The sequence below is a fragment of the Falco punctatus genome, assembly GCF_963210335.1.
Source record: "Falco punctatus genome assembly, chromosome: 1".
NCBI classification, from domain to species: Eukaryota; Metazoa; Chordata; class Aves; order Falconiformes; family Falconidae; genus Falco; species Falco punctatus.
In genome coordinates, this window is record NC_137580.1 from 17,766,696 (window position 1) to 17,788,236 (window position 21,541).

The window sequence follows — 21,541 nt, forward strand, 5'->3', positions numbered from 1 at the left end:
TATATGCATTACTAGTCATACACAGCTCCTCAGCTTTCCACAGGAGTGACTGTAACTGTTAATAGTCACCCTGGGCAGAGCAATAGGCTGGTGAATTTTATGAACTGGAATACATTTTATAATTTATTATGTTGTCCTTATATGCGGTTACTGCTTATAAAATAATAGAATATGATATGTTTTAATGGCTGAGATCAATACTCATTCCTCTGTACATGAGATACATCAAATGAATCACTAGAGATCTGAGATCCTCCAGTTGCACACCAGGAATGAGAATAGCTTTCTGTAGCACAAAGGTTTGTAAGACTGTATACCCATGGCAAAACAGATTTGAGTTCGTGTTTTATGTAGTGCGTGCCTTCATATAGTGAATTCATGAGATTCCCTTCAGTGCTCTAAGTAATCACACATGTATGCAACTTCTAATTTCTTCATGCAAAAAATACATTCACACTCAACTGCGTAAATACCTTTGATCATACCTCCTCCAGTGCTAGCTGACACTGCATCACTAGAGACATCGAAGAAGTGTCAATGTAAGGCAAATAGAGAACTGGCCTGATGCTGAAATAATTGTGTCAAAACATAAAGTAGTCAGAAAACAAGAAGCTAGTGACAAACGGCCTCACTCACTAGGGATGTGAGCTTTAGGTGGGAGCATAAGCATCCAATACTTCTTTACCCTGCTCCTGACGCTTTATCTTTTCAACCTTGAGCACAATCACCCAGGGTGGGAAGAACTGGGAGAACAGAACAGTGCTGACGCAACAGAACACCTTGTGCTGGGAAACCAGAGATCACAGCAGCATCACAGGGACAAAAACCCTGTCTATGAAACACCAACACCATAACTGGATCTTAAATTTTCATCATGATTAAGACATCTGTATGCCTGAAACTGTAAAAACATACAAGTCTCAGCAGCAAATACGTGATCTACTTTCAGGTAAGACAAAACTAGGAGGTACTAAAAAAAGGAGGAGGAAAGTAGACATGAAGGCAAGAGTAAGATAATACTGAAAATCCTCTGAGCTGTCCAGTGGCATAGATCCAAGTGAACTGCTGCCTGGGACTGTGAAAATACCACTGAGGCTTGACCTCTGCGTGGCCTGCTGCTTCACCATCCTCTTCTTCACTCCACTTCTCCTCCCTTAGCAGCAGCTACTCTTCCAAACAGTACGTGGGCTAATGCCATACCCCAATTTCAGGCGTGAACTTCCCTTTCCCCTCAGTGCTGCTACCAAATCAGTTTTTTTCTAGAGAAGGATTGTTTATTTTTAATAATGCTTAACCTTTATGGTTAAGGAGTCAGGAGGATTATGTCATTATTATTCAAACAGCTGTTTGAATACTGAAAGGATTAAATCAATACTACTGGATAATTACTGAGAGCAGAGAGGAAACTGTGCAATGACAGTAGACAAAGCAGACTAGAAAACCAAGAGTAACTGTAGTTTTCAAATATAGCCTTTTGCACTAAATCTTTCTGCTTGTCCTTGAATTCTTTCCTCACCCTCAAAGCTATACGATGCTGGTACCCAGTGAATGTCTGGGCAGTTTGGCAACCAGTCTTTTGGCCTTGGGAGCCTTGTTTTCCTTCCCAGGCTGTACTGTTGTTCATGTAATTGGTTTCCGGATCATGGATGGAGATCCTATGTTTGCCTTATGCCCAACAGATGCAAACTTGGAGCTTGAGGAGCCTGAACTGTTGCTGTACTAGTCCAAAAAGAGTCTCAGCACTTGCACCCACCACCCTGCCTCTAAGCTGCCACGTAACAAGCTCTCTTGTCCAGAGAAAACATCACAGTAACTTTCTTTTCAGAAAGTATCTCCATGATGGTTTCTCATCTCTATGTCTCCTAATCAACAGGCAAATCCCTCATGCCCCACAGATATTGCCTTGGCCTGTCAAAACATACTTAAGGCTTTTTTGTGACAACACAGAAGACAAATGTGGAGCCTCAGGAAAGTTCCATATAACTTCTTAATTCAGAGAGGCGAAGGAGCCAGCTGCCCTGCTGTGAAACTGCTTTCTTCATCAGGCAGGACTCTTCACCTCACTCCCCAGCAAAATCAGCTATGTCAGACACACCAATCCAGGGCTGAAACAAGGTTCTTGATGTGCAAAGCTCCAGCAGCTGTTTGACATATATTTAAAATAGTGTTTTAAAACAGTTGCTGCAGTTTAAATCAATCAAGTCCCAAACCAGCCCCAGTGCTATTCACCTCCCACATGCCTAAGGCTGTACTCAGAGAGGTGTTTACATGTCCCACACAAAACAAACTTGAAACAAATCCTTCACATCCTAATTTAATAAATAACCTTGTGTGAAAAAAAAATTATTAAAAAGCACGAGTTCCCGTTTCAACAGAAATCAAATGGCAGCTGAAGAGATCATAGACAGCACTATTTGTATCTAAAACATCACTAGATTTAAACCTGGCACAGTATGGCTGCAAACTGGAAGGTTTTAACAGAATCACAGGACATCTCCCAGTAACATGTTATAATCTATTCCCGGTCCCATCAAGTGCGATAATCTCAATAATAAGGGGAAACTATATATATTCATATCAAGAGCCAAATCCGGCATTTATGCTTATCTGGTATTTCCACCCGAATACATCACGTGCACAGCGGGTACAGTGCCATGCTGCTCCCTGTCTTCACAGGCACATAGTTCTATACTCGTGCTGCAAAAGGCTAATTAAAGTATTTATTTCTGCCTCATTATATTTCATTCAAGAACAGAAAGATTCAGAGCATGAAAAAAATTAATGAAATAGCATAATCATTTAAAGTTATTAAAAACAAACAAAAAAAAATCCTGTCCCACTTCAGTGAGAGGGGGCAATTTATCAACTCAGCTGTCACTATAAAACCTTCTTGAAAAACACTAATGTTCAAAGATTAACATTTATGAATTATTAATGCTTCCTGTTTTGAAGATGTGTTTGAATCATTTCATGCATATCCAGTACTGGAATTCCTCTCTCCTTAATTTGAAAATACATACTCTTATCACAGCAGCTTATCAGTTCTCTGAAGCTCTGAGTAATGCTCTCACTTCTGTAACTATAACTTTCCTTTACTGAAATTTGGCTATTCTGCTCTGTATAAACAAGGAGAAAAATAAAGAAGTTACAGAATATTGTCAGTATACTGCATCTTTCCATTTAACATCTTTGTATTCTGAATGTACAAAACAATGAAGACCTCACCGAAGTCACATAGTACGAGAAAGCATACCATAAGAGAATGGTAATTTCTGATCCCCAGACTCCTATGGAACTTTGTATGTGGGCTCTGTCTTCTTTAACATGCTGGATCAAGAAAGAAGGGATGCAATTTGCTCAAATTTTTCATATAATCACTGCCAATTATGATTGGAATGTATGTCCAAATATACTATTAAATTGGGCTTCAAAGACCAGACCTTCAGATTTATCAGCAACTTTTCTAGAACTTGATTTTTTTTTTTTCACATCTAATTTAGAGCACTACAACAACAGGGCATTTTCAACACCAGCTTCAATGAGACTCACTGCTTGGCAAGAAGCTTCAAGACCTGACAGAGGATAAATATGAACTGAAATTTACTGTTGTGTTTATGCTCTTATTTTAATTATTTTTTGAATAAGTGAGGAAAGCAATGGTGTGAACAGGGTAATTATTAAGGTTAAATCCCAGCAGAAATAGATCATCTTCCACTGGGATGAGAAGTGATGGCATGTAAAAATTCATAAGAATCATGCAAGCAGCTCTAAAATTCAGCTGCTGGAAAATAAAGGAGAGTGGTAAAGAAAGAATTTAGGAACAGCACTGAAAAGGCTTTCAAAGGAAATGCACATGAAAAGGAAAAAAGCATACAAGCTGAAAAGATAGGGGATTGATATAAGCAGGTTTTCCTAATGATCACAGCTCACGTGCTGAAGACAGGAACAAATAAGCTCCAAGTCCGGCCTTGCCACCAGCTCCCCGTGTATTCTCAAGTCAATTGTTATGAGTCTGTTTTCCACACTTAAACAATACCTGGTGTAAATGTCCAAGTTTTAACAGTCCAAGATGCTACCTATCTAAGTAATACTTACTTTTATGTACAGGTGCTATGAAAGAAAGAACCTGGTTCTGTGAGATGCTGCAGCAGATTAGCTAGTCAAAGTTTATGATGATCTTGTCATAAACTCTCATACCACCTTTTCATTTGTAGCTGAATATCTTAATTTTCTGATGCAAATTGAAAGGCAAAATAAAATCCAGTAACATCTTAGAGGCATTAAATTAGACTTTGATGTCGGAAGCAGCTCTGAATGTGCACAGAATGAACATCCAGTGATAAGTGTAGAAGACCATGGCTACTATCGTCACTAAAGAATGAAGAACTGGAAAGACCTGAGTACAGTAAAACACTACTTGCTTACCATAAGATAAAAACCTTTACCACAATGGTAAAAGCAAGATTTATTTCTTTTTACCCCTGCATTTTTTCAATTCTGACATTTGGTTTTAATCTGCTTTCCCTTTCTGGGGGAAAAAAACCCACAAACCAAGCCAAACACAAAAAAATGAGGTAATCATCTCAGCACAGCTGAATGAAAAATTCTGCCCTCTCAGAAATTTGCTTTCCTCTATTCAACAAACAAACAACACAACAATAAAAACCTATTCCACAGATAAACGTCAGTGGTAAAACTGCTTGAAGGTATATGTAATGAATCTCAACAAAACTATTTTTAACACACTCCCAAAGCCAGAGCACAGCCTTTGTACCTAATTCAATTTCAGTTAAATTTCCCTTCAACACAGATGGCCTTGGCACTGTATGACTGGTGCGAATGACATATATTCTATAGAATGCATAGAGAAAAATACTCAATTACTGTCTGCATCAAGCCGTATCAATAAAATTAATAGAATTCACTAAATTATATATTCTAAGCTGTAACAGTTTGGAATTAATTACTAATACATTGAACTGTATGCTATTTTATCTCCTTCTTAATACGCTGCTCTGTTATGCAAGTTAACCCCCCATTAATGAAGGGTTCATGTAAAAAGAATTAATACTCTAGTCAAAAGCTAAACTCTGACTTAGGGAGAAACATAGGAAAGATCAGGGCACTTAGATCCTATATATCCTGTTTCAGGGTACCTTCATTTTCTGTTACTATGGTAGAGTAAATAGGAATTTCTATCTCAGTTTCATACAATTTAGAGGAAAAAAATCATGGTTTTGGTGACTTAAGAGGAACAAATTATGCAAACAAAATAAAATTTAGCCATGCCTTTACTTATTTGATGAAAAGTTATATTACACTCCACCAATGTTCATGTTTCCTATATCAAAGTTTGATGACGAAAGTATGAAAAGCTGTTTAGGACTATGGAATAACCTGCTTAAATGAGATGTCTGTATTTTTCATCATAACTTAAAAAAAATATGTATAATTGGCCACTGAAATGTGGTGGCCAATTTACACCTCACAGTTATTCACGAACAGAATCACAGAATCACTCACATTAGAAGGGACCTTGGGAAATTTATTATCCAACCTCTCTGCTCAAAGCAAAGAGTTGCTTCAGTTGTTTGCCAAGTCAGGATGCTCAAACCCTGCTTGGTTTGTATTTGCACATTAATGCAGTAGCTACACAACTAAAATCACTATTATTCTAAAAAAATGTAAGAAGCTTAGTTCTGGAGTACAAGCCTGTGGCCATGAGCAGATTACACTGTAAATTCTGCAGCTACAGAACAGTTTATTTCTCAAACAACTAAAATCCAGACTCCTTCCCTTCTGAAAAGCTTTTGCCCCTCCTAACCTTTTACATTTGTTTATTTTAATTACTCCCACAAGAAAAACACTACCTGAACAAGTCATCTCAGGGATGCAAGTAGGATTTATTGCAAAATCACTGCAAACTGTTAATACCCAATAGCAGCTGCATCTTGTTTAAGAAAACACAGAAAATGTTTTGATGCTTTCTGGGTTGTATCGATTAAAACTCTAAATATATGAGAAAAAAATCTTAATGGAGTAAGAAGAGGCCTTGTGTTTCTGATAATCTATAATTACATCTAATATGATGGGAGACCGGAAGGAACAGCATGTTTGCTGCTGGCCTATATCCATTTACTTACACTGCTGCTGTTTGGAACGTATGTCATGCTACTGCACAAAGGCTAAAGAAACCAAGACTCTCTCCAAGTTACACAGGGTATAAACCCAGCAAAACCAGGTGTTAACTTGCTCCAATCTAGATGTAGTTAGTGCTGGGTAAAAAGTTTGCAAAAAGATTATTTGCTATGTGCTAAATAAAATACTAATACAGAACAATTTTCAGGCTACAAGCGAAGCACACAACTACACAATGTTTTCTTCTTTGGCTTCCATGGCTGTCTGCATGTGTTATATATAGCACATGTACACTGATACGATAATCACTATGTTCTACTAATCCCATGTAGGCTTGTTCTCCTTTCTCCAAGCAGACACTTCTCCTTAAGTATAACATCAGATTTGGCCACAAAGTTCTTACATTAACCAAGCCCATAACTACATAAAAACTGAAGTGCAGCACCTATACTTTCACTGATGCCCAACTTCCGGATGCCTGACACATGATTTGCAAAAGAACTTACCTTACTATATTTAGCAGCTAGACCAAAAATAACAGAAAACGAAATAAAAATCCATTCCTACAAGGAATAATAATGATAATTATATACCTAGTGAATACAATTACAGTTCTAGGGTCTGACAAACAATGAGAACTATTTAAAGAAAGCGTATCTACTGCTGCTGAGTGATGTTGCTGCAAGTGTCTTTTTTTTTTCCATAAGCAAAACCAGAAATACAGTAGCTGATTAATGCAAACAGAATCATGAAGATTATTGTTAGCTACCTGTTATACAGATGACAGCACATTAGAAAAAAAATTACAGTTTTGTGAACTCAGACTGGACAGGTAAGGAGTGATTAAAACCAAGTCATGTTCTTGTTAGTTCTTGTATACAAATAAAAAAAGGAATGTCACGTTAAAACTGAAAGGTTAACTGACACAAGAAAGTAAATTAAATTTTTTTGCTATTTTCTTTGTTCTGTAGCACTGGAAAAAAATTACTTTGATAAAGTCAGAGGGTGGGGAGTTCAAAGATTTTAAGTAGAAACACTTACTCATGTACATTTCTTTTTAGATCAAGGAATTGATGTATCATTGCAGAAAGTGCAACAAGGCCAGGAATTTAATAGAGGAAATTGAGCCTTTATGAAAAGCAAGGCTATTCAGGTTTATGATAGCTAATGGTTACAGCAAATATGATATTCTGGTTCAGGACTTCAATTAGGGTCCTCCTGTTTGAGGCCCACTGTGCATGTAATGTCCTGTATGGTTATTTATGGATTCTTATATTTACCTGTGAATCTTCTGTGGGAGACCAGGAGACGCAGATACAAACAGGACAGCCAGAACACTCCCATGTTCTGGATTTGCTGCAACAGAAACTTTGCATCTCTGTTGTATGCACAACAGCTTTTTCAAGCCTCTGTCATTTCAGAAGGTGTATTTAGAATCTCTCTGTTCCAAGGTTCTTGCATTTCTAACAGGCTGTCACAGATTAAATAAAGGAACAGGGACAAGAGATAATGGGGACAAAAGTGGACTTTCTTGGATCCCACGGCCAGTCTCCATTGGCCTGGGAGATAAAGCTGGCTCACTTCAAATATTACCCCACAAAACACTGACCCCGCAGAGGGCCCAGCAGTTTATTTCAATGAGCAGAGACTCCAGAGAACCATGACGTAGCACACACAGAATTGTGTATGAAAATAGCCTAGCTTTGGTTCTCTTCCCAAGTGTGAAATGGCCAGCAGGAATCACATGTGACAAATTCAGGCTACTTTCTTGTGCCCAGTGGCACAAAACAACTCAGGTGAAGTTAAAACGTTGACAGCAACTGAAAAAAGATAACTTTCATGCAAAATACTTTTACTGTAGTTGTTATCTTTTTTATAGTAAATAAAAATATTACAGCATGAAAGACATTATATCATCATGGGCCATCATGTTCTTTCTCTAGTTGCAATTGGAGAGCTATTTTTCCAGTTACATTTCCCAATTTCACTTTCTGAAATAATTTGGTTTTTCTCTCTCTGAGTTTCCAGCACACCAGATCATCACATCATATCCTTAGAAATACACAACAGCATATGGACAGAGCATAAAGATGTTTGGTCCTACTTCACTCAGTGGAAAAAGTTTCAATGATTTGAGGGATTTGGGAATTAACCTTTTATATCAGACACTATCTGTTCAGAAGTGTGTCATCTATTCCAAATGGAAAAAAATAAACACATTTTTTCATAAGCCATTCATTAAAACAACCAAAGAGAGAGGAAGAAAGAGATTCATGGAAGTGAACTAATACAGCAGCATAAAAGTTTCTACAGTACTGAAATGGAAGGCAGCATATTAAGATTCCAGTAACAATGTAAAAACCTCTTCTTCACATCACTGCAAACTCAGCTGAAGGCGTAAGGGCACAGTTGCCCTCTCAGCATGCTCCTTTTAACCAAAGATGAGCTTCTCCTAGTACTTTTGTAAGAAAAAAGGATCCAAAGAGGCAAACTGGGCAATTTTCTGGACAGTTTGGGAAAAGAGAAAGTGGAAGGTGAAACAGGCTGTTTCATAATGTCTCCCTCCTCATTGCCACCAGGACACAGACACTTGCTCATACATCTTTCTGACTGTAGGGAAAGATTCCTTGTTACAGGTAAACAGCAATTTGGAATTGATTCTGCCAGGCAGAGGCACACAGCACCATTTAAGAACACAGACATCCCCATGGTTAGAGAGAAATGCTGTAAGTGCATTAAGGCATAGATACAGCACAGATACTTTAGACAAACAAGTAACTGCCTGCCTCTCTTACTCTCAGGTAGCTGTCAAAAGCTTTCAGAAATACTTGACCCTGCCGAAGAATCAGAGAGTTCAGAGACAGGAATAAAAGGCTTTCAAAATCTACGGAAACGTGCAAGGTCAAACACCTCACATGAAATCAAGATTTTCACAGGTACTGAAGAGAATTCAAACGTGAAATGACATCAAGAACTGCATTCTTTCTTGTGTCGCAGCTCCCCTCAGAGCTGGGCCAAGGGGTGAACAGCAACAAATACCGGTGTCTGATCCAGTAAGCCAAGGGGGTTAAGAACAGTAAAGGAACAAGTTTCATTTACCTGGATACACCAGATGGATTGAGGACTTCTCTCCCCAAAATGCTGCCACTATAAGGTATGGTAAATCCTAGCAAGGACAAGCTAAGGATCCTTGAGAAAGTCTGCCACCTGCAGTGAGTAATGCCAAGAAGCAAGAGAGAGAGAAAGACTAAAGAATAACTCAAATGACAAATCTTTGTATTACTTTGGAAAAGTTTGGACTGCAAGATCCAAGACGAGCACCACAAAGTGATAAATTGCCATGATCAGGATAAACACGTATTTTACATGAGTTACTAAAGAATTTAGTAAGTACAAGAACACAACCTTATCCTACTTTTGACTGCCATTTTAAATGTAAGTGCAAGAGTAATTCTCAAACTCTTCCATTTAGCACCTTCTTAAGTATTTTTTAAAAAATTCTTCTCATGGTTTTGGCTGCTTCTTCAGCTGTGACCCAAATACCAGAGCTTCCTCATAGCTATAACACCTTCTGATGTCTATAATGCCAAGCTTTCTTTAGGCTTACAACAAAACCAGCAGTGTAAATATTCTGTTTTGTCCAGCCCTTCACACAGATTTAATCAATTCTGCTCCCTATAAATCATTAGCCCATTTGCCTAATACTCATCCCAGTTAGACTACAAGCTTGGAGAGTACAGATGCTACACATTTTGTAAAGCTTCATGCTTACGTACTATCAGATGAGTATTAAATAACAGTAACAATAATCACACCCTTTACATGTGTGCATAATGCATATGGTCATCTAAAGAAGAGAAAGCTCTTAAGGGACATATAAACGCACACACCCTTTTTTTTCTAGGGAAAAAAAAGTGATTTAGTGTGTGCCCAAGGCATAAATGCTTCCTAGTACTCCCATGGGGACAGTGCAGCTTCACATTAGCTTCAGTGGAGGCCTGTGCTCATAAAGCATAACACAGCCTGCCTCACACAATTCCACTGGCATTCACCCTCCTAAACTAGAAATGTAAACCTGAATGAAAAACGTAGAACTCAGTCATATGCCAGGGCTCTAGAGTTTTAGATTAAGGCTTCAGGGTTTTAACATGTTTTTTGGGTGGCAGCCTTTATCAAGGGCTCAACTGGGAATAGTTTTCTGTTTCTGAAACATCTGTTGGCCAGTAAAATCACAATTACACTTAGCTCTTTTCTTGCAGCAGGCAAGGAATATATACCACAAGAAAGCAATTGCTATTTGAATGAGCAACAGACCAGCAAATGTAAGGGTTTCTGGATTCACTTCCTAGTGCTTTTACACTTTAACTACAAACGTAAACCCTTCCTGAATTAGGCAGAAGCTCTCAGCACCTTGTCTAATTTTACTCTTATTCAGTTCCTATGTCCTAGACTTCTCAACAGGTATGGATATTATGAAAAACAGGGATATATAAAATAAACAAATACTTTTCTTAAACACTTGCAGACAACCATCCCAAACCTGATGTACTGTGACTCCTTCTAGTATACTTAAGTTCCCACACTACTAACAGAGCCATTGGAACTGCATTATCCAATCTGCAGTAAATGCAACACTTTAAAAAATATTTCTAAACTAGAAAGAAAACCTTAACAGTCAAATTTTCAATCAAAAAAGCCTAAAAAAAATATTCCTTAGAGTACAGGGAAACACAGTTGAACTTAAATATTTAGTCTTTGATCAATTTTCTTTTATTTCCTGCCCCCAACTAAATGTTTCTGTTCCATTAAAAGCGCTTTTAGTAGTGATGAGTCTTCTACCAACATTTTCTTCAACTAGCTTATTTAATAATATCTCTTAAACATACTTCCAAGTCTAAAGCCTCAAAATTTAAAAAAATACATGCTCACATACAGCCTGCTTCAAAAACACCCTGATCATCTGCTGGAGAGGTCTATGCGGTGCTTGTGCTGTCTGAAAGCTGCCAGTCTGGTCACAGCCTTTCACTCCAAAGCTACGCTATCTGACAGAAAGAGTTTAGGATTGCACAAGATAAAACACTAAATCAACACTGCCAGACACATTATAGACACTGTTGTTTATATCTCTTTAAAAATACTTTTTTTTTTTTTTTTTTAAAAAAGAACAAAAACACACACACAAAAAAAAAAAAAAAACAACAAAAAAAAACAACACCCCAAAAAACCAATTAGCCATTTACAGGATAACTGGAAATACATCAGAAAAAGAATACAGCAATATTTCCAGCATGTAAACATGGCAAAATGAACAGGACAAAACTGACCAGTTGACAGGCTGCAGCTTGATCAGCATCTTGTAAATGCTGCAATGTTCTTCCTCTTCTCAAGGTCAAGTGTAGAATTTTTGCTCAAGCCATACAAAAACAGTTTACCAAATTGGGGCAGGGAGAGCAGAAATCCATATTAACTTTTTATCCACAGAACAACACTAGTCCACCACATGAATACTTTCATTTCAGTCCCAGGGTGAACAAAGAAAGGGAATTCATAAATACACATAGTCTATGTGTAAAATCATTATTTTTCTTCTTAGAAAGGCAATGAATATCACAGCTGTTTTTCTGTAAAACGGTGTTTCAGGCAATTTTAGGAAAGCATCCAGCCAATGAGAAAAAGACAGAAACTATTACAAATTACTATTACAGACATTATATGCCAGAAGAGGTGCAGTTTCCAGGTCGCTTCATAAGATCCAGTCCAAAAGAAACTATCTGAAAAGAAGACTAACTGAAGAAATACTGAAACATGAATTAAGAAATAAACTATAGAGAATTTCCAGAAATTACTGTTCAAATTTATGATAGATGTGAATACATGAAAGAATGAACGAAGTTTAAGGTTCCAGTTAACTGTAATAAGAACATCCATCACTGAGATCTGCTTTTATTGCTGCTAATTACACAGACCTGACAGCTGAGGTGTTACCAACATTACTAATAATATGCACCAATCCTAATTCATTCATATTTATCATATTCTTGCCATTTTGCCCCTCATTCTACCCTCATCTTGTCATTTACCCTCACATTTGGTTATTTCTACACCACAATCCAGCTAGGAAGTGCCAATAACAACCTTTCCATAGTTACCTGGAAAATAACATGGACTAGTAGCTCAACCTATTAATAATTTCTGTAAATAATCAGGAAAAAAATAATTTATAAAACCTGGTTGGTTGGCCTGCACAAAGCTTTAAGCTGTTGTCCCTAACTTGCAACTGGAATTTGAACTAGATACTTTAAAATTCAGTTAAAGTACATTTCCTCTGAAGCAGCTGTCTACTATGACTACTACATTGTATACTGGATGGGCCAGCTGGCAGTCTGTGACCCCAGTGTTGTCCATGGGCTGTGTACATTGAGGTACCTGCCCTTCTCTGAGGCAAGTAGCTGCTGCTGCCATGATGACACAGGTAGCGTAAGAGATATTCTTTTGGGCCTACACATGAATCATTGTCATTACTCCCTTGATAGAGCATTTTAAGACAGACTGCTTCTTTCTCTGTTCCTAATTCCCAAAGATTTGGAAATGATACGATTTCTTGTTCTCTTGAACCTCACAAAGGCCAAGTGTCCAGAATACAAGCATAAGCAGACAGCTTTTGAAAGCCAAGCTGAAAAAATGCACTGAACACCACCAATTTTCTGTATCGTAAATAAGCTTGAGCCCTGTTTCCTAAACAGGAGCAGATGCCCAGAGAATCAGATATGACTGTCCCTAAGTATTTCTGGTATCAAATCCAACTGTCATCGAAGCTGTATATAAGACAAATCAACTCAAATCCAACTGACCTGGCATCACTTGGAGGGAATTATCCTGCTGTGAGACAGCTGATTGATTCCTCTTCTCCCTTTCAAAGTGGTAGCATGAGCTATGGCAACATACAATGAATGCCATGAAGCTGTTCCACACAAAAATTACCCACTATCCACAAAACCCACCTGAACTGAGATGAGAAATTTGCTTGACGTGGTTTTCAGCCTTGTGTAGACTACAGAACAGAACCTATGTTCCATTCACTACATAAAACCATTGCAATAATGTGCATAATTCATGTATCTCCTAGGTAATCGACTGTTTACTGCTTTTTCAGCAAAATCAATGACACAGGTTCAGTGATGCTCCACAGGGAGAAAACCTGATGATAAAAAGCACCTTTTAGATCTCTCCCCGCCCTCCCCAAAAGTACAGTGTGGTAAGCAAAGTAGAAGCTAGATGTTTTACAAAAAACAGGTTTACAACACTCCTCAAGAGCTCTTCTACACACATTTGACAGATAATAAAATCAAGAAACCAGCAGAATAAATGACATGTCCACTCAGTCAGGAATAGTAGCCTGGGTTCCTGGCTGTAATTCCCATACTGAAAGCACCACTGAAAGCTAACATAAATAGTTTAGGTCAAATTCCTACACACAAAAAAAAGTTAAGGACAACTGGGTTTCACTGTCCCAGAAACAAAGGAACAAAATCCAATTTTGCTTGCATAGCCAAATGCTTGCCTTTTTTTTTTTTTTATTTCATTGTTTAATCCAAAAATTTTGGAACATAGAAATAAGCAGCTGAATAAACTGATATATTTCTCTGTAACACCCAGTATTTTTTATCACTTGGGTTTTTTTCGAACTTTCTAACTTTTTTTTCTAGGACATGTTTCTGGGTTTTGGTGTGAAATCAAATGCATACATGAATAATGACAGACTCCATATTCTTTAGAGTGGCAGGGAGTTTTAAGTTTGGCTGGGCAGAAATTTTTGAATGATAGTGAGAAACAGGGAAAGGAAAATGACATTTCTGAAATAAAATGAGCCTTTAAAGCACTTGTAAGAGTGGCTATAACAGTGAACTTCCTCCCTGCCTTTACCTCTCTGTGTCAGTACAAACATCTTTTATCAGCCATTCTGTGTCTCCCCTGATCCTCTTTGTCCTCAATACTCTGTTCTAAAGGGCACAGCAGAGAGAAAGGCTTAAATTTTGTTTTATTTAAGTACCTTCAACTAGCAATATACAAGTTGTAGCCTTAAAACAAATAAACAAAAGAAAAAAAATCTTACACCAGATCCTGACCTCACAAGAAATATTTTAAATTAAAAAAAAAAATCCAGTATTCTATTTTTAACCTAGATAGCACATCAGCTTAAATAACAATTTTCCAGAATGCATTGTTGCCAAACCAGTTGCTATTTTCACAAGTTGTTTTGTTTTCTTTCCTTTAGTTTTGGGGTTTTTTTGGTTGTTTTGGTTTTTTGGTGTCTGGGGGATTTGTTTTGTTTTGTTTTTAGCATAGGCTAATAGTAAAAGGATCTTCTGCTTTTTCTGGCCTAAGCTGACTACCACTAATGATTTTGATTAAAAGGAGAGTTTTAACTCTACACTAAGCCACAGCTTTTTAAAATAGTAACACAGTGAAGAAAAATTCCACTTTTATCAGAGCCCAACTATATCATAACAAGATCTGTAATATAATACTATTCCATGGTATTTACAACCACAAATAAGAACTCGCCACACTGGTTACCACAAGATGCTTGAAGTATGGCTAACCATCACTGCTATTTTCTTGTTCCAAACTCTGTCTTCAGCTGCCATTTGTTCTTTCCTAACAAACCCTTATGTGAGATGTACAAGCATAGTTTTGCATCCTTTCTGCATGATAATACAGCACAGCTGAAAGATACCACACTGAACCACTGCAATTCCAGTGAAGGCTACTTGTAGGTGCAGGCTAACGCACCATAAGCTGGACAAACTGAGACAGCTCTTGTCCTGCAGCATCTCAGGGCAAACTGGCACCTTTGTAGGCATTGCCAAGCAGGATACCAATCACTGCCATGCAGACTGAATGTTTTAGCTTGCTTTCCTACTGGACTAAAGCTTGTGTGATCATCCTTCAACTTTAAATAACTTTAAATTAAGAGCTAGATATATAGAAAAAACAAGTTTTAGTAGTTTAAGTGTTCATGAATTAATTTGAGTGAGTTTACAGACAATTTGTCCTCTAGAACGTTTAATGAGTCCAGCAAATTCACTGCAGTAGATAACTGGTGAGACAATGTTACAAAAACATTTAATCCCTAATTTACACCAAACAGGTTCAAACTGAAGACAGGCATTTTTATACCTTTATTGATTTGCCATAAATGTATCTAGAAATATGCAGTAATACAACATAAATAAAATTACTCAGACACTTTTCCAAACTGAAACTCAGTCAGCAGAAATGCCAGGTATTGACCACAACAGAATAGCAGGAAAACTGTCCTGTTCTCATGAGTCTAGCCTGTTTCTCTAACTTACAGGACTTTATCTCTGCAATAAAAAAGCATCAGAATTAATCCTTTGTGCCAGTGCCTTGCCTCTGCTTTCACAGGGGCCAGCGCCCCAAGCTACATGATTGAAACAAAACACATTGTGCAGGGAGAAAGAAGAGCCAAAGCACAACTAGAACTTCATGTGGCTACTGCCATAAAAGACAATCAAAAAATGTTTCTAGAAATAAACTGGCAACAAAAGGAGGGCTAAGGAGAATCTCCATCCTTTACTGGATGTGGGGGGAAACATAGTGACAAAGGGTAAGGAAAAGGGTGAGGTACTTAATGTCTTCTTTACCCGAGCCCTTAATAGTAAGACCAGTTGTTCTCAGGGTACCCAGCCCCCTGAGCTGGAAGATGGGGATGGGGAGCAGAATGAATCCCCCATAATCAAAGGGGAAATGGTCAGTGATCTGCTACACCACTAAGGCACGCACAAGTCTATGGGGCTGCATGGGACCCACCTGAGGGTACTGAGGGAGCTGGTGGCTCACAAGCCACTTTCCATCATTTATCAGAAGTCCTGGCTAACCGGGGAGGTCCCAGAAGACTGGGATTTAGCAAATGTGACGCCCATCTACAGAAAGGGCAGGAAGGGGGATCTGGGGCACTACAGGCCTGTCAGCCTGACTTCGGTGCTGGGGAAGGTTACGGGGCAGGTCATCCTGAGCACCATCATGCAGCATGTGCAGGGCAACCTGCAGATGAGGCCCAGCCAGCAGGGGTGTGTGAAAGGCAGGTCCTGCTTGATGAACCTGATCTTCTGTGACAAGGTGACCCACCTAGTCGATGAGGGAAAGGCTGTGGGCGTTTACCTGGACTTTAGTAAAGCCTTTCACACTGTTTCCCACAGCATCTCCTGGGGAAACCGGCTGCTCGCGGCCCGTACGTGTGCGCTCCGGGCTGGGTAAAAGGCTGGCTAGCTGGCCGAGCCCAAAGGGGGGTGGGGGATGGAGCCACATCCAGCTGGCGGCCGGGCACACGTGGTGTTCCCCAGGGCTCAGCGCTGGGGCCGGTCCCGGTTCGTGTCTCTGTCTGTGATCTGGGCGAGGGGATCGAGTGCACCCTCAGCGAGTCTGCAGCCAACACCAAGTTGGGAGGGAGTGTTTGTAGGCCACAACCACATCCCTAAGCACTGCATCTACCTGTTATTTAAACACCTCCAGGGATGGTGATTCCACTGCCTCCCTGGGCAGACTGTTCCAATGCTTCACCACCCTTGCAGTGAAGAAATTTCTCCTAATATCCAATCTAAAGCTCCCATGGCATAACTTGAGGCCCTTTACTCTCATCCTGTCACTAGTTATTTGGGAGGAGAGACCTATCCCCACTTGCCTACAACCTCCTTTCAGGTAGTTGTAGGGAGCGATAAGATCACCTCTCAGTCTCCTCTTTTCCAGTGTCTTGTTTATTCCTATTTCACATTCATTTGCTTAACATGCAGCCAACAGTTATAGCTGTAACCTAGGTTTACCTGGTCACATTGTATCAAGAACTCAATTGGCTATGTTATCAAAGCAAATAAAAGAAAAAAACAAAAAACCCAACTCACAAACAAGCTGAAAACCCAACAAAAAGTTAAACCAAGAAAACCACTCACAAAAAACCCTGTAGGCATCAGAATATTTTGTGATTTTATGCAGCTGTTCTCAGCATTGCTTAGCGAATGAGTTTAACACAATGTCATTCAAAACTATCTTTAGTCCTTGTCAGTGTTTTAGCATGTTACCGTGATTAATCGTTATCATATTAATGTATGGGAACTTAAAGATGAACTAAGAACAGTCACATTGTACTGAGTACTGCTAACTCATATTTTATATTATCATTTACCCTGTTACTATATTCTACTTAGATTATAATATGATACATCCATACTATGCAGGGAATATTACAAGTGTATTGAGATCTCGATTTAGCAAAAATTTAAATACAAGCCTAAAGGAAATATCAGCATGTGCAATGCCCTCTAGACAGCAGAGGTAAACAAGTGCATAAGGCTTTGTATAGGATCCACAGCTGCACAGTCATCTCATGGAAGGGAAGTAATACTGGAATTAGAGGTGAAATTTCACAGCAAGATACACAAATAAATAGGTCAATGTCTACAGAATACAGTTTACCTCACCCACATGCTGTCCAGGCTTACAGCTATCATGCAAAACATCATATTCATTCAGTGGTTTTTCAAAGGTTCATTGACTGGTCAAATCAAAACCAGCTCTGTCATAACACTCACAGGCATTTTTCATAAATTTAGTCTGGTCACAATCAATTCTTCCTCACATGGGGCAGACTAAAAACAATAGCTACAAACTAAAGAACACCTTTAGAAATCGTTTCTTATTCTGTACTGATTCTCCTGCTATTACTTTCATCTTTATCGTACACTCATCACAGTGCAATATGAACATTTCACAAACATGTAACATATCCATAGCAGTTCACTACTTTTGCAATGATTTTCCTTTTTATTAAGCTTGTTTTCATCAGTAATTAGGTGGCCCCAGATGCCTTACCAGGGATAGGATAATCTGACAGCGAAGTTTTACATTTTGTCCAGGTGACACACTTGTAATTGCTCTGAGGTCTTCCCGGGGAGAGCTGCAAATCTGGGGACCACTGCTCAACAAATGCAGCCTGGCGAAGTTTCACCTCTGTCCCAGTGGAAGACAGCTGTCAAAGGAGTTAAAGACATGCAGAGTTAAGGAAGCCTGGGTCTGAGTTGAGACAGTTGGCTCATTTTGGGACCATTTGTTCCATTTTACTAAGCTCTAGTTCAAAACTGCACAGATAAAATGGACCACTCCGTGTCCCCTGCTCATGTTCACTTATTAAACTAGCTGTTCTCTTTCAAACTCTGCAGCCTTTCTAAAGTCAGTATTTTCACTCACTGGTATACCCTGTTGGATTAAAAACCCCTGGAGGTCGCTGCAATGCACTGCGATAATCAATGGCTGCAACATCCTGTTCAACTTCAGGTAGAGAACCTTTCTGTAGCTGTGGACCTCTGGGTATAGAGAATAGTCCAAAAGGCAAATAAACAAGCAATACATTACTCCTTAAATAGACCATTATACAAAAAAAAAAAATAATATTCCACATCCTGGATCTTCTTTCTACACGATGCTGAAGGCTTACAGGAAAGGGAAATTCCTTATTTGGAGAAATAAGGAAACCTTCTGAGGAAAGGTAAATTAAAACCCCCAAAATGTCAGTGCTGAAATACTCAGGAGTAAAAATTTAACAGAGGCAATCAATAAAATCTTACCAGCTGCATATTGGTGAGGAAAGGGTACATTAGAAAGATGTATTGTTGTCCTCTCTGTAAGAATAATACTGACACTTCAATTTCTACCAGACTCATGAAATTATAATAGCTGTTTACCAACGTACCTTTTTTTTAAGTCCCACCACCTCTATACATTTCATCTTTCTCTTTTGCCTTGCTGTCCTGCCCAATTGTAGCAAGTCTAGATAATAAATAATACAGAGAATGGGGGAGCAGAGGGCAATGGCAACCAACAGCTTTGCAGCTTCTCCCATTAACTTACTTTACAGGCTGCTTAGAAGTCACTTTTACAGACAACTTGGCAAAATATACACCTCAAACCACCATACAGTGTGTCTACCTCTGCATGCCACATCTGATGTAAGGTACAAACTTTAAAAGGAACAAACAGCTGTTTGAGGCCTTTAAGACATCCTTAGGTGTCAGTGAAAAACAGGGAAGCATTTGTACATTCAAGAGCCTCCACATCTTCAAAAACAGTATCCATGAGCACACTCTGCTCTCTACAGAGTCATGGAAGAGTAAGCCCATGTCACAAGCCGCTGTGCAAAGCCAAGAATAGAAGATCAATAACCCTTCCTTTCCCTTTTTTCCCCTTACCACCATTTTTAGTTAATTCCGATATTCCTGGTAAGAGAACTATAAAAAATACTGCTGAAGGAGACGCCAGTAAAGTATCCAGTCTATATTCCTGCCTGACAGTGGGATCAACCATAATTATTTCTAAGAGATATTTTCGTAACTTGTTCTTCATAATCGAACATGTCCTTGCAATTTACATTGCGTTCAGTGGAGAATTCCCTGTTTACAAAAAATAAAATCTGTAGCATCCGAAGAACAGTATATTGCTAGGCTTACAAAAATATGAAAGAATTCACAGAAAATTTATATACCCCAGGCCAAATTAACCGCTGGTAGAAAGGTTAATCAGGGTTATGCCCACCTCCATGATGAACCAGTATATGCACTCTACAAACCTTCCAGAGTTTTATCTGTTAATGAAGAGCCTGTATGTTTAGTATACTCTTGTGTCAGTTACTTTACATGCCAAATATAATTTTAAACAACCACTGCATTTAAATTACTGTAATCTGATGAAACAGGTCTAATCAACCCAACCAGAAGAGCTTAATGTTCCATTTAAGTCAAGGATTTTTCTTATCCACTTCACAAGCAGCAGAAAAAGTACAGCCAACAAGGCTTTATCTTCTGGCTCCAAGGCACTTTTCTACCACATTTGCATTGAATGCAACACTGAGAGTAAATGCCTTTGCATGGTCATTTACCCCCAGATTTTGATAGCCTGCCAGACACGGACTATTAACCAGTAACTGTTTATGGTTGGTCTTTTTGCAGTGGGAGCGAGGATGTTGCTTTTTTTGGGGTGTTGCTTTTGTGTGGTGTTTTGTGGGTTTTTTTTAATCAGTGTCACTTCAAAAGTAACCAGAGCATTTATCAATTTCTGCTCAAAATGGGATGGGTGTCTACTCTGAGAGCTCATTGACCATCTCTGGAAGACACAAGAAAGCACATGCATCCTGGTTTCAGCTGGGATAGAGTTAAATTTCTTCTTAGTAGCTGGTAGTGCTGTGTTTTGGATTTAGTGTAAGAACAATGATGATACCACAATGATATTTTTGGTTGTTGCTGGGTGGTGTTTGTATCAAGTCAAGGACTCTTCAGTTGCTTGGGCCCTGCCAGCAGGAAGGCTGGAGGGGCACAAGACATTGGGAAGAGGCACAGCTGACCCAAACTAGCCAAAGGGGTATTCCATACCATATGGCATCATGCTGAGTATATATAAGCTGGGGGAAGAAGGAAGGGAGGGCCAGTTGGCATTATGGCATTTGTCTTCCCAAGTAATCGTTATGCGGGATGGAGAAGGCCAAGCACCTGCCTGCCGATAGGAACTAGTGAATGAATTCCTTGTTTTGCTGTGCTTCTATGTGCAGCTTTTGCTTTCCCTATTAAACTGTCTTTATCCCAAACCCTGAGTTTTCTCACTTTTACTCTTCTGATTCTCTCCCCTATCCCACCTGGGGCAGTGAGCAAGTGGCTGCGTGGGGCTTAGTCACCATCCAGGATTAAACCACAACATGGCAGCTAAAAGAACATTTTACAATTCTTTTATCTGGGAATGGCCCTTAACACTCCCTATGGCATTTTCAAGGCCCAGCCTTTCATCAAGTGACTCCAGGTTTGCTTAACGCATACTTCATGAGGGACTGGCAGAATGTTTGGAAATAACTTCGCTGGCTTAGGCCCCCCAGAGATGAGTCACAGACCTGGAACAAGATGAGTGAAACCGCCAGTGCACACTGCAGAGCTCAGCCAGGGTGTCTTGGTTTTGGCTGGGATAGAGTTAATTTTCTTCTTAGTGGCTGGTAATGCTGTGTTTTGGATTTGGTAGGAAAACCATGTTGATAACACACTGATGCTTTTAGCTGTTGCTGGGTAATGTTTATACTTAAGTCAAGGACTTTTCCGTTTCTCAGGTCCTGCCAGCAAGGAAGCTGGAGAAGCACAAGAAATTGGGAGGGGGCACAGCCAGGAGAGCTGGCCTGAACTGGCCAAAGGGGTATTCCAGGCCATAGAACGTCATGCTGAGTATATACAAGCTGGGGGGAGGAGGAAGGTGGAGGGGACATTTGCATTTGGCATTATGGCATTTGTCTTCCCAAGTAACTGTTACGTCTGACGGAGCCCTGCTTTCCTAAAGATGCTGAACACCTGCCCACCAA

The 21,541-nt window shown here is 39.2% G+C and overlaps 1 protein-coding gene across 8 annotated transcripts in view; it reads right to left on the reverse strand.

Moving 5' to 3' along the window:
- The window catches only part of MAPK10 (mitogen-activated protein kinase 10), a 199,931-nt gene that overhangs the window by 92,577 nt on the left and 85,813 nt on the right, over positions 1-21,541 (reverse strand). For 7 of the 8 annotated variants that reach the window (XM_080367454.1, XM_080367458.1, XM_080367457.1 and 4 more), the window contains one exon: positions 18,028-18,184. The exons of the other annotated variant lie outside the window; for it this stretch is intronic. The gene's annotated coding sequence lies outside the window, so the exon portion shown is untranslated. The remainder of the gene's footprint in view (positions 1-18,027; positions 18,185-21,541) is intronic. 8 annotated transcript variants of the gene reach the window in all.